Source organism: Alosa alosa, chromosome 11 (genome assembly GCF_017589495.1).
Source record: "Alosa alosa isolate M-15738 ecotype Scorff River chromosome 11, AALO_Geno_1.1, whole genome shotgun sequence".
Lineage (NCBI taxonomy): Eukaryota > Metazoa > Chordata > Actinopteri > Clupeiformes > Clupeidae > Alosa > Alosa alosa.
Window position 1 is genome coordinate 345385 of NC_063199.1, and position 12400 is coordinate 357784.

General features: G+C 40.3%; 1 long non-coding RNA gene across 3 annotated transcripts; it reads right to left on the reverse strand.

Moving 5' to 3' along the window:
* Positions 1–3177: 3177 nt before the first annotated feature.
* On the reverse strand, positions 3178–7202 carry LOC125303784. 3 transcript variants are annotated; one of them, XR_007195107.1, is made up of 3 exons: positions 6769–7202; positions 4034–4078; positions 3178–3590 (listed from the first exon to the last, which is right to left on the reverse strand). It is a non-coding gene; the product is annotated as an uncharacterized LOC125303784 (long non-coding RNA). The 3 variants fall into 3 exon arrangements; XR_007195105.1 differs by having other exon boundaries at positions 4018–4078; XR_007195106.1 differs by having other exon boundaries at positions 4014–4078.
* Positions 7203–12400: the final 5198 nt, after the last annotated feature.

Consider the following 12400-nt stretch of genomic DNA (forward strand, 5'->3'; position numbering starts at 1 on the left):
CGTGACCATAGACATAATATACATAGACGCCGCATTGGCTGCTGGAAACAAGAAATGCGGCCGCCATCTTGGACCGGTCATACTCCCTCGTTGTGTTGCAGCAGAAGACACAAGATGACAGCACTGTGCAGCATGTTCCTTCTCAAATCGGGCGGACCATACTGGGGGGATTTACTTTTCACAAGTAAGATTTAACATAACCGTACTATTGGTTGTATTTTGTGAATAGAATATTACCAGAGAGCTGAGAAGGAGCAATCTTTGATATTACTGTATGAAAATCAGAGCCATCTAGCTAGGCTATGTTTACTCGGTGTTCACCCGGCTATGAACTGAGACTTGATAAGTCATATTCCATAACACTGACTTAGATTACAACTGACACAAGAAGGCTATTGTAGAAATAAATCATACTAGATTTGGCTGGCAAATTTTACACAAGTGGCACAGACTAGCCTATTGGGCAATCGCTAGCTGCTACTTGTAGCATAAGTGTGTTGGTGGTAGCCTCACTATTTCCTGAATAAAGTAACTTTTCAATAGCTCAACTTCTTTATTTATCAAGTAGCTTAGCCAGACAAGCTACACTTTTTCTTGTCATGTGAAATTAGCACAATTTAAAGTAGCTTCCTATGTAGTGAACTAGCCTACTGCTGTGTTTGTGTTAGGCTACTAATACATTTGACTGGGTGGTAGTTTTGTGTAGTGTTTTATTCATGGCAGAGTAACTGATAGTTTAGCTCACTAAAATTTCGAAGTAGCTTGCCCAACACTGTATTATTCACATGTCATTTACCCTAACAAGAATAAGATGCCTCTCAAATTCCTTTTCATTCATTTATTTATTATTTTGTATCTCTCCAGAACAACTGCCTTGTTCAAGAAGACTGTGAATTAACTGAACGGTCTCCTCACACCCCTGGAACTGAGGAAGGTGCAGCTCTTCACTGCAGTACTGCAGGGCATCTGCTACACTGTGACTGAATGTTTGATTTATGAGCTCCACCTTCATCACCTGCATTCGCCACTCTGTGTCCCATTTTCCCATCGCCTGGTTGACTCAGTCCTCTTTTATGGAGTACCCAGTTTACTATGCCATCTTATTTGCCCACCTGCTGTCTGAAGCACTTTTGTTCTCAGCCAAAGTGTACCCAAGCAATTTTAGCAAGGTGGGAACATACAAAATGACATGCACCAGTTGTCGAAATCATAGAACCAACTTCATCACGGTAACTCTGTCTCACTGAGCCTGTGAAGACACTCCCTGATTCTTTACTGATTGCAATGAACGGGTTGATCTTGGCAGTTTCTAAAATGTTTCTTAATTCCTTTTTATTTAATCTCTTCATTGGGGCTGGAACCTTTCTGTGAACTGTAAATAACAGATGCTGTTGATGAACCCCTTGACACTGTACAAGTGACAAGTCACCTTTTTGTCTTGAATTGATGAACTGTTACACTTACTATGCCAAACCAATGTCTGTTTTTTTAAGGATCAGAAACAAACCTACAAACTTGCACTTTACAATATTTATGGAACTTGTCTAACAAATGCTGTTGATATTGAACCCAGTTACTCCATTTCCTTTATGCCACACCAATATCTGTTCATCACTTTATTTTTGATGGCACTGAACTGAAAATGTTAATGGATTTTTTCTGTAAATTTAACTCATTAAAACTTGTATCAAACCAGTTTTTGTCTATGCAGTCAAACGTGGATTAGTTATGTTCCCAGTTTTTATATTGGATGTCATCACTTTATAATATATCATATATCTGAATATTCTATTACTGTCCCACTATGAATATTAGCCCACTATGAATATTAAAATACACACAACCGTGTTTCCTGTATCATACAGCTTTTCTACTGGGAGGTTTACAGCTTATTCTGAGTCAATTTACCCAAGTTTGTCACTAAACCACATAGGCCTACTTGGAATACCCCTCAGATGTCTGAATGGCACTGATCTCACTTAAATGTTTATGGAACCTTTCTGTGGACTGTGAATAATGCTGTTGATGGAACTTTTCTGTCAACTGTGAACTATATTTAACTCATTAAACTTGTATCAAACTAGTTTTGTCTATGCTGTCAAACATGGATTATGTTCCCAGTTTTGATATCGGACGTCAGGTCACTTTATATCGTATCAGAATATTCTATTACTGTTAAACCCACTATGAATATTAAAATACGCTAAATCATGTGTCCTGTATCATAGCTACATGTATGACCTTTGCAGCAAAAAAAACCGCGTGAGAATCTGTTCGGTATTCAGTGAGATATGATTAATTAAGTGCGCTGACAGCTCATCTCACCGGCCAAACAGATTACACTGAGTGGAGTGGATGACCGGTCCAAGATGGCGGCTCCAAATCTCGTCAGCGCTAGTAAGGAGTAGCGGTCGATGCGGCGTCTATGTATATTATGTCTATGGGCGTTTTGGATATCATAGAAATGATGGTCATATGAAGGACAGATATACACACGAGGCATTTAATCAATGATACAGTATCCCAGCTTGGCTTTTTATGTAAGCTTGCCTTTTATGTAGGTACATTGTAAAAGGCAATCTTACATAAAAAGCCAAGCTGGTATATCATTGATTAAATGCCTTGTGTGTATGTGTCCTTCATATGACCATCATTTCTATGATATCCAAAACATTTCCCCATAGAAACACACATAAGTAGCAAATTGTTGCAACACTATGTTAGACAAAGCTCTTATTTCTTTCCTAAAAGTTTTAGTTGTTGTTCCACAAGTTAAGGTTCAGAAACTTTTGCTAATATGTTCCACTCACCGTGCTATTACTAACACTACTTCGGCCAGCAAGACTGCGGGGATATGTTGTTTTGTGTGTTGTTAGAGGACTCTGTAATCACATTGTTGCACATGCCACGCACTCAGGTAAACGTAACCTAACCAGTTGGTCATTAAAAAAACAAAAACATTGGGACGCTGCAGAGTAAAATCCACATTATATATGCCCTATAAAAGGTTAGTGTCAAAGTAACAAGTAAACAAGAAACATTTTATTGAAAAACTTGTGGACATCATAGAAATACACAACATGGAACAATACATGAACACCCAAAATGAACACAATGAACAAACTATAAACCAATTATATATATATATATATATATATAAATAAATAAAGGAACAAGTGGTTGGCAGGGAGGATCTTCAAGGGAACGTGGCAAACCGCAGATATGCGGCAGGGGCTGGAGCCAGAAGTGCTCCACCACTACGTGGATCTCTGGTAGGTCAAGGTCTCCCACTGCAGCATCGTTATGATACATCTGGGTGCAAGCCTAGATTGTCAGGTGGTTGATCCTTTGCAGGTTCCCCACTTTGTACTAATGGAGGTGAAATGGCCAGACATCACCAGCATCACGAGGCACCTCACATCAAGTTCGTTGGGGAGAAACCTCAACTAAAAATGAGTCACCGGAATTTCACCCAGGTGCAAGGTCAGCTTGCGGTCACTGGCCTTCCCTGGTGTGACAGTCACTGACACCAAGTCAGACATTTCCGTGTAGAGGAGAGGATTTGGTGAGACGAGTCCTTCATTGAAGTTCTGAAAGACAAATTAGATATTTTTTATCGTTCCACATTTATGGACGTATTTCTTCAATAGTATATGTGTATGTGTGTGTCAAAAGTCAAAGTCAAAGTCAAAGTCTGCTTTATTGTCAATTTCTTCACGTCAAGACATACAAAGAGATCGAAATTGCGTTTCCTACTATCCCACGGTGGAGACAAGACATAAGTGTGTGTGTGTGTGCATGCGTGCGTGCTTTGTTAAATTTTCAATTTGTCTGTTTTACAATTATTCTGTTGATCAGCATGTGGGCGTGCATGTGTGTGTGACATATTTCTCGATGTATTTTCTTGATTTCGGATTCAGTGATTATTATTAACAACTTAGCATGTGGGAGTGTATGGGTGCGTGCGTATGCATATATAAGTGCAGTTTTACAATTAAGTTTAGTGAAAATACTCACGTGACAACACCAGCACCTCCAGTTCCACTATCCTCGTGTGAGCTGCATCCAATGCACCTACCTGATGTAAACAAATAGACAAGTAGAGAAAAAGTAGAGAAATAATGAAACGGATCACAGCACCTCTTTAAACTCAGTCCATATCAAGAATAGCTTATTTTCCTGATGCTGACATCCTGCTAAACTGTAAACAACAATGCTTATTAATTAATTACGGTACACTACAATTACTGTAGTGTGCAATGATGACATACTGTAGTAAGTTATGAGTGCTGTGACACAAAATAACATCCCAATAATCTGTTTTTTAGTAAAAGGTGTATGAAATATAAATGTATGAAATAATCTCTCGTTTAGTTTAAAACAGACACACTAACACAATTTGCTGTCTAAACCTAGCTAACATTACTATCTATATATCTTTGCTTTGTTACCTAGGGCTATTGGCTCTGTGCAGCACTAGAGACAAACTCCACGTAGTGCATGTAGGTGGATGGAAGCTAAAATCACGTAAATATCTACTTGAAACAGAGCAGACTGGCACACAGTAGTGCTCCTTGGAGCTGCCCACGGGTTTAAGAAGCGTGAAACACTTACAGCAACTGAAGCATTCATCTTTAGGTGTTTTTTAAAAGCGATTACAACGAGCGAGAAACGTGCCGTTCACCCACCATAACACAAACACAAAGTTCGTCTTTCATTAGTGTTAATTTCGTCAGACGAGACGAGAGGAAATATGTTCGTCAACGACCTTTTTTTTCATGACTAAGACGAGACGATGACGAGACGGCAGTAATGTCCTGAAACACTGACTAAGACTATCTTAAGATGCATTATTGTTTGACGAAAAAAAGACGAGACTAAAATGTTTTGCATGAAATAAAAACTAAGATAAAATCTCTCTTCATTTTCGTCTACAAAATGAGAAGACAGAATATCTAGCTGTTACGTTTTCAAAATATTCGAATGAGTTCATGCACGCAACAGCTTTCCTGTAGGCTGGTCTACATGCTGTTGCTGCAACCCTGTGGCTGCAACACGAAACTACATGGAACAAGAACACTGGAGATTTCTGCCAGAGTTAGCAAGCTAACTACCTAAGCTTTATGCCACAAAGCTACATACCCATAAGTTGAAGCTTCTCTCATACAAATTAACATCCCCCAGAATGTCCATACGAAAATGTTCATCATGTAATGTCAACTATTTAACTAGTTAGACTGATGATGCAAAGTTTGCTAGCAAGTAAGCTAATATGGAAAGTTAAGCTAGCAAGTTAGCTATGGCTAAGATGGAGAGTCTGTTTGGGGAATGTGTTGTGTTTTAAGCATATCGCCATCTAGCGGAGGAGTAAAACATTAATACTTTGGCCCTACGACAGTGTTTCTCAAACTTTTTCAGTTTCAGGACCACATAACTAACCCTAGCTAAAAAAAAAAAAAAGATTAGACCTACTTCAACAGTAGCCTATAATTAGTCTACACAATAGGCCTACTCACTGAACCACCTTGCTTATTGTCTTTGCACTTTTCTTATTGTGTGGATTTATACTGTATGATTTAAACTGGCATATCTTACATAGACAGTGTTGCAGAACTGTTTTTACATACAAGTTGGTTCAATATTGCAAACAACTCATCTATATTATATTTTACCACGTCTGCTCACGGACCACTTGGGATAGCTTGCGGACCACCAGTGATCCCCGGACCACACTTTGAGAAACACTGGTCTACGAATATGACAGTGGTCCAGTCAAATCTTTTACTGTCTATGGTCAAATCCCAGCTGAGCTATAACTGTAGCTCGACTTACCTGTGCATGTAAACATACTGACTGACAAAAAATCAGAATGAGTAATTATAACAGACGAGTAGCCCTGTGGACACACAATATTGTTGGAAAATTGAGATGTGTGAAACACTATTTGACTCAAATGGTAATCAGAAATAATTTGTTATAAAAAAAAAGACTAAAATGTGTTGACTAAAACTGACTAAGACTAAGATACCTTTAGTTTTCTTTTGACTAAAACTAGACTAAAATGACGAGACCTCTAGTCGACTAAAACTTGACTAACAAAAATGATATTTGAATGACTAAATATGACAAAGACTAAAAAGGAAATTTCATCACAAGACTAAGACTAAGACTAAATTAAAAATAGGTGACAAAATTAACACTATCTTTCATGTCATGCCGTAGGCTGGTGTATTTAGGAAAAAGGTGGAAGCTAAAATTGCGTTTAAATATCTACTTGAAACCGAGCAGACTGGCACACAGCAGTGCTTCATGGAGCTGCCCACGGGTTTAAGAAGTGTAAAACACTTGCATACATTGTATTTCATACATTTTGGCACAACTGAAGCATTCATCTTTAGGTGCTTTTTAAAAGCGATTACAACGAGCGAGAAACGTGTGCCGTTCACCCACCATAACACAAACACGAAGTTCGTCTTTCATATCATGCCGTAGGCTGGTGTATTTAGGAAAAAGGTGGAAGCTAAATTTGTGTTTAAATATCAACTTGAAACCGAGCAGACTGGCACACATCAGGGCTAATCAGTCACCCGTGGTTTTAAGAAGCTTTTGCACATTGTAACGTTATTTCTTACGTTTTTGGTACAATTTAAGTACTCATTATCTAGTGCACAGAGCCAGTAAAATCCTCCAAATAAACATAATGTATATGCAAATGTACACCTGGCTATTTATCTCCTTGCCAGTTCATCTACTCAGATCAAATCTTACCAGGGGATGGTCGTGCGTCGTAGTCGTGGTCCGTAGCTTAGCTAGCTAGCAACACCAACTTCGTTTCCACAAGGTTGTTGGACTTCATGAACATCAAACCCCAGTCTTTCAGTTGTCCTCTCAAAAACAGACTTCCTGGCTTGGGTTGTGTCAGAGACCCATGAAAAAACAAAAGGTACCGCGTCTTGTTTAACTCTGGTTTGTTAAAACCACTAGGTGTTTTGTACAGGTCACTGCTATGGAAATGCATACTAGAAACGACTGTGCTATTAGAGACGTTAAACAGTGGGCCTTCCTCTCTCCTGATGGCTTGAATCCATTTTCTTCGATGGTCCACATTGCGGGGAAAATTATGAAAGCTCAAATATGGTTGTTTTTATCTGCTGTTGGTACACAGAGGTACATAATACTGCCTTGTGCAAATCATCTGTGCAATTGCCATTCCGTGAAAGGTGTTCCGAATGACAGGAAGTAGCGATCCGTCTTAAAGTAGCAAAACGGAAGAGACGCCATTTTTAGATGAGATAGGCTTATGTGTGTGCAGCATGCGTGTCAGATACCCTTCCCCCTCCCCCTCGGGTTTTCAGCCAATCAAATGACGACGTTTCTTGTACTGTCGTGCTGGCTGTCGAAATGATCAGCAGCACAAATGAGTTCGCTAAAATATTGGTGGGGACAATTTTGTCATCTTAAAATATTGGTTAGGACTAGTCATGAGCGTCCCACCCTAAATCTACGCCCATGCCGGGCACCCTCTCTAATCTTATTGAGTTACCCCTTGACAGCAAGAAACAGCAAAAAAAAAAACTTTAACCGACAAAACCAGGTTCACCTAAATTATGGCATTTGGCTGCCGGACTATGGGGGAAAAGTGAGAGTGAGGAGAGGGGGGGAATGAAGATTCACCTCCAGCTATCTGATGCATGTTTTAATGGAAATGTTCACGGCCGCCTTATAAAAAAACGCAAACGAGAGAGACACGTTCAAGTTGTACCTACGCCGGTGCAGCGACCTGGCTCTTAATAGTCTGTGGAGATGCCTCTCGCTAATAATGAATCCCTCCAATGCCAGGCTTTTCAAAATGTCTTTGTATTTCATTCCCAGCCTAAAATAGCACTCTACCATACTATCCCTGTCCATTGTGTGACAGCAGCTGTTCCTGTTTGAGGAGTTGCGCTTGATTTGCTCATCCAGCTGTCCAGTGCACAGCCTATAGGCCTACCTATTTCGTGGCCACAAATTACTATTTCGTGGGAACAAATTAATATTTTGTGGCCACAAATTACCTATTTCGTGGCCACAAATGACCTATTTCGTGGGAACTAATTAATATTTCGTGGCCACAAATTAGTACTTTGTGGGAACGAATTGCTATTTCGTGGCCACAACTTATAATTTTTTCCCCCATGACATATCCGGGGCTCCGTACAATTGAATATCAAATGAACGAATGATACACGGACCTACATGGACCCATTTGCTGCTACTGGAAGCAACTGGATTATTTTTGGAATCTGATCCCTTGTCATACCTGTTCATTCGTACTTGTTGCTTGACTTATCGTGACTAAATTCAAGATTGCGGCGAACGGTAAACTTCCTGAAGGTCTTGTAAATAAACTACCAGTGCTTTTTCAAAGTTCTCAATGTCTTGTTTTAAATGTCAGGGCCCTCGGAAGTCTACCAATGAAGTGTGGAGCTACTTTAAGCCTCGTAAATGGTGTAAAACAGTGATTTATTTGCATGGCTAGGCCAATGCCCGAGGCACCCCCTTTGAAAACCTGTTGGTAGCATCGGCTAACTAGCGCCAGATTTCAGAGTGCAGGGGACAAGCCGAGATGAGCTACAGTATATCAGAGAATGTCTAAAGGGGAGAACTCAGTAGGGGTTACGTCATTGAGAGACCTCAGACCCATACAGACCAGCCTCAGACGAGTCGGGAGCGTACCTATGTTCCCCGGGTCCTATGTTCCCCGCTTTGTATGGGATCATAGGACCCTTTTTTAAAACCCTAACCATAACCATAACCCTAACCCTAACCCCGAGCGGGGAACATATAGGACCCGGGGAACATAGGGATGACCCCGACGAGTCCAGGAAGTGACGTCAATTCCAGAAATAAGTACATAATTTACTTTACTCCTTATGGAGTATACAGCGGAAAAACGCGTATTTTCTTTTACAGTTTATATAAAAAATAGTCACATTAGGTAGAAGCTTTTTATTATTATTCGTAATTCACATTTATTTATTAAAGGGACACCAGGCAACATTTTCGTGTTAATTACTCATCTTCGTAAGTCTTCATATGGTTAAATGACTCATTACAGGGCGAATGAAGACTCTCTCACCCGCCCCTACTGCCTGTAGGAAGAATATCCCGCTTGCAAGTTCAGTGTATCGTACCCGGCGACCGAAGCAGTTTCAGTTTCCATCCTGCATCCACAGCACAGAGGGAGCGATTGTTTGCGATTGTTGCAAACGCGGTGTATAATGGCAGAGCAAAGAAGAAGCAAAAAAACCCTTGACGGAAGATGCAAAGAAAAGGAAAAGAGCTTCAGACCGGCAGGGGAGTTTCGTAGAGAAAAAGCATCAGGCTTGCCTGGTGTCCCTTTAAATAACCAATCGCGACTGACTGTCCACGTGATCTGCCAGAGTCAGCTGGGAGGAGCTCGTGACTCACGCATAGGGACTAGGAAATTTTGGTTTATGGCTATGGTTTAAATGTCCTTCCTATTCATTAACATGAACATGATGACTGACGAAATAAATGACTATGATGTTTAATAAACCATTGTAGGCATACATTTAACAAGGTATCATTATATCACATCAATTAAGTGTTTAGGCTAGGCTACTGTGTGACATGCTTTACACTACAGCATAAAATCAACAAAAGGCTATCAACACGTTTGCAGTATCACTGTTGCAGAAATCACATACAAGAAGGCATCCTCTTGATTGTTTGTACATTTTTGCACATTCCAACATAAGGAAGCAGCATGAGGAAACTTGTCGTTTTTCTGCCTTATGTTCCAACTAATTTTGCGAGTCTGCAGTATCACCGAGTAAAACAGCTGTTACAAGAGGGTCTGGCGTCCCTTTGTTATGATGCACTTCCTGCGACGGTCACTCGTCTCTAAATGACTTAACTCCCTCTCCAATGACTTAACTTCCACTCTCGGAAAACTTCCGGTTTCTGAACTGGTTGCAGTTCCTTCTGTGGTTCCACATGAGGGCGCTCGCAGATGAGTCCAGAATGAATGGAGGTCTATGGAGCTGTACCCTTCAAAATCCACTTTTCTCGGGATATAATTTTATTTTCAAGTAATTTGAATATTGTATTCGAAAGGGGAGGCAAAGAAAATACACTTGGTTTAGTATTATATTTTTACTTATAAGTCACTTAATTGTTCTAAAAAGCCTTTCAAACATGTCAATGACGGCATTCATTAGCACAATGCTAGCGTGTTATGGGCAACAACGACCCAACCTGTAAGAAAACGAAAGGACATGACTCCCGGATTATTTCACTTTTGATTGATAATCCATATCTATTTTGCGAAAAATAGAATAAAATCTGAGGGTTTCTGTAACCTCTATGTGCTAGAATTTAAGGTCGGCTCATAGAGCCATAGAGTTTTGATAGGGTTTACTGCATTAATCCACTACAATTAATTATAATGATAATTAAAAAGAATGGACCAGAGTATAGTCGGCTTCACTCAGACCCAGCTGCAGTGACAGAGGGGGCATTTGCGGTTACCAAGGGGGCACATTTTTTTTTATTCGTAGTGTCCGCGAGACCCAGCTGTGTGTTTACATTATTAAAGGAATACGCCACCCCTAGGTAAAATTGGGTCACTCCCCGCAGTCCCTAGAGTTGGATGAGAGAGCCAAAGCGTTTTATAGCCGACCCAGCCATTGTCCTAATCTAGAAACGGCCTGGTTATCTTTATCTTAGCGTAGTCGCTGTAATCCGGAGATTCCAGCTAGCATGTCGTTGCAAAAGTGAATCAAATAACTCAAGATTTTTTATAATTATTTCTCGTAACCTGTACATTCACATCGAGTACAAATATCAATGCAAATTCATACGAAGGGGGCCCCAGCTGTGGCGCAACTGGCTGGGGCACCTGCACCGTACGCCGGCGACCCGGGTTCGATTCCCGCCCCGTGGTCCTTCCCGGATCCCACCCCGACTCTCTCTCTCCCACTCACTTCCTGTCATTCTCCACTGTTATCTATCTATCTTATCTGTTATCCACTGTTGCTATCAAATTAAAGGCATAAAAAGCCCAAAAAATATTAAAAAAATTAACACGAAGGGATTTACTAGACCAATTTAGATTTGGAACTATTTTCGGGCATAGCACCGGCAAAGCACCGCTGCCAGGCGCAAAGACATCACGCAGCATCTGTAAACCCTCAACTTCCGGCAATACACCAGCGTGATGGCGATGAATATGGAAGATTACACGATAGACGAAGATGATGACTTCGACTACCCAGGGCCGTTTCAAGGAATTTGGGGGCCCCAAGCAAAATGGACATGGAGGCCCCCCCCCCCCACTGCACGCAAAGCCTACAGGAACCACCGCATAGCCATACAGTTTAAGTTCACCCACAGTTTATATAAATACAAAATTTTGACAGTGCAAATACTGCAGTTGCATATATATACGGTGCATTAGTTTTGAACATTTTGAACATTTGCAAAAACACCACCGTACCATAAAATCCAATATAAATGTAAAAAAGTGCACAATAACTAAATCCAACATACTTAAACACACACACACACTCACATTAACATTTTTCAGTTATCACAAAGTGAGAAAATAAAACACTGCCATCTTATGCAGAAAAAGGATGCATTGTTCAAACTATAAAAAGTGCAGGTTGTATAGCAATTTAAAAATCCAGCATAAATACAAGTACACACACAGTCACACACATAAGATTAACCTTTCAGGCCATCTTCATCAGTGGAGGTATCCTTAGGAAGAGCCTGAGGGCTGAGAAATTTAAGCAAAGCACCTTGAGAGAGAAAGAAAAGATATGTTAGCATTTCCATATTTTGATATTTAGAAGGGATGCAGCTGCTTTCACAACTACCAATGCTTACTGTAAAAACATCCCAAGCTAATGTTATACATTGACCTAGGCCTACTTGTAGCTTAACATAGCATTTAAGCATTCTGCTGTTTGAGAATTAGACAGACGCACCTGGTGCTTTAAAGACAGTAAACAGCTGGCGTGTATGAATACTACTAGACATGAAAGTTCCAGTCTGCTTTGATGCACGGAATTTATCGCGGTGGTTTTCCTAACCCCATTTGGTAAATAGATTATCACGGTCGAATAGTTAGTAGGCCTATAGCAGAGAAGCTATGCCACTTTCATCAAAACCTATTACAAAGCTATATGTCATTAAATATGATAAACAGTGATTCTGGAACAGATCTGCGTCTTCCTTATCCCGATAATAAACATATTACAGTATGTAACCATATTCCGTCCGTTCGGGGAAAAAAAGCGCTAACTGTTCTAGTTTGTTACAAGCAGCATGGGCCGTCAGGCAGGTAGTTAACATAAACATTTTTTGCTAGGCTAGCCTTCCTGCTGCGACA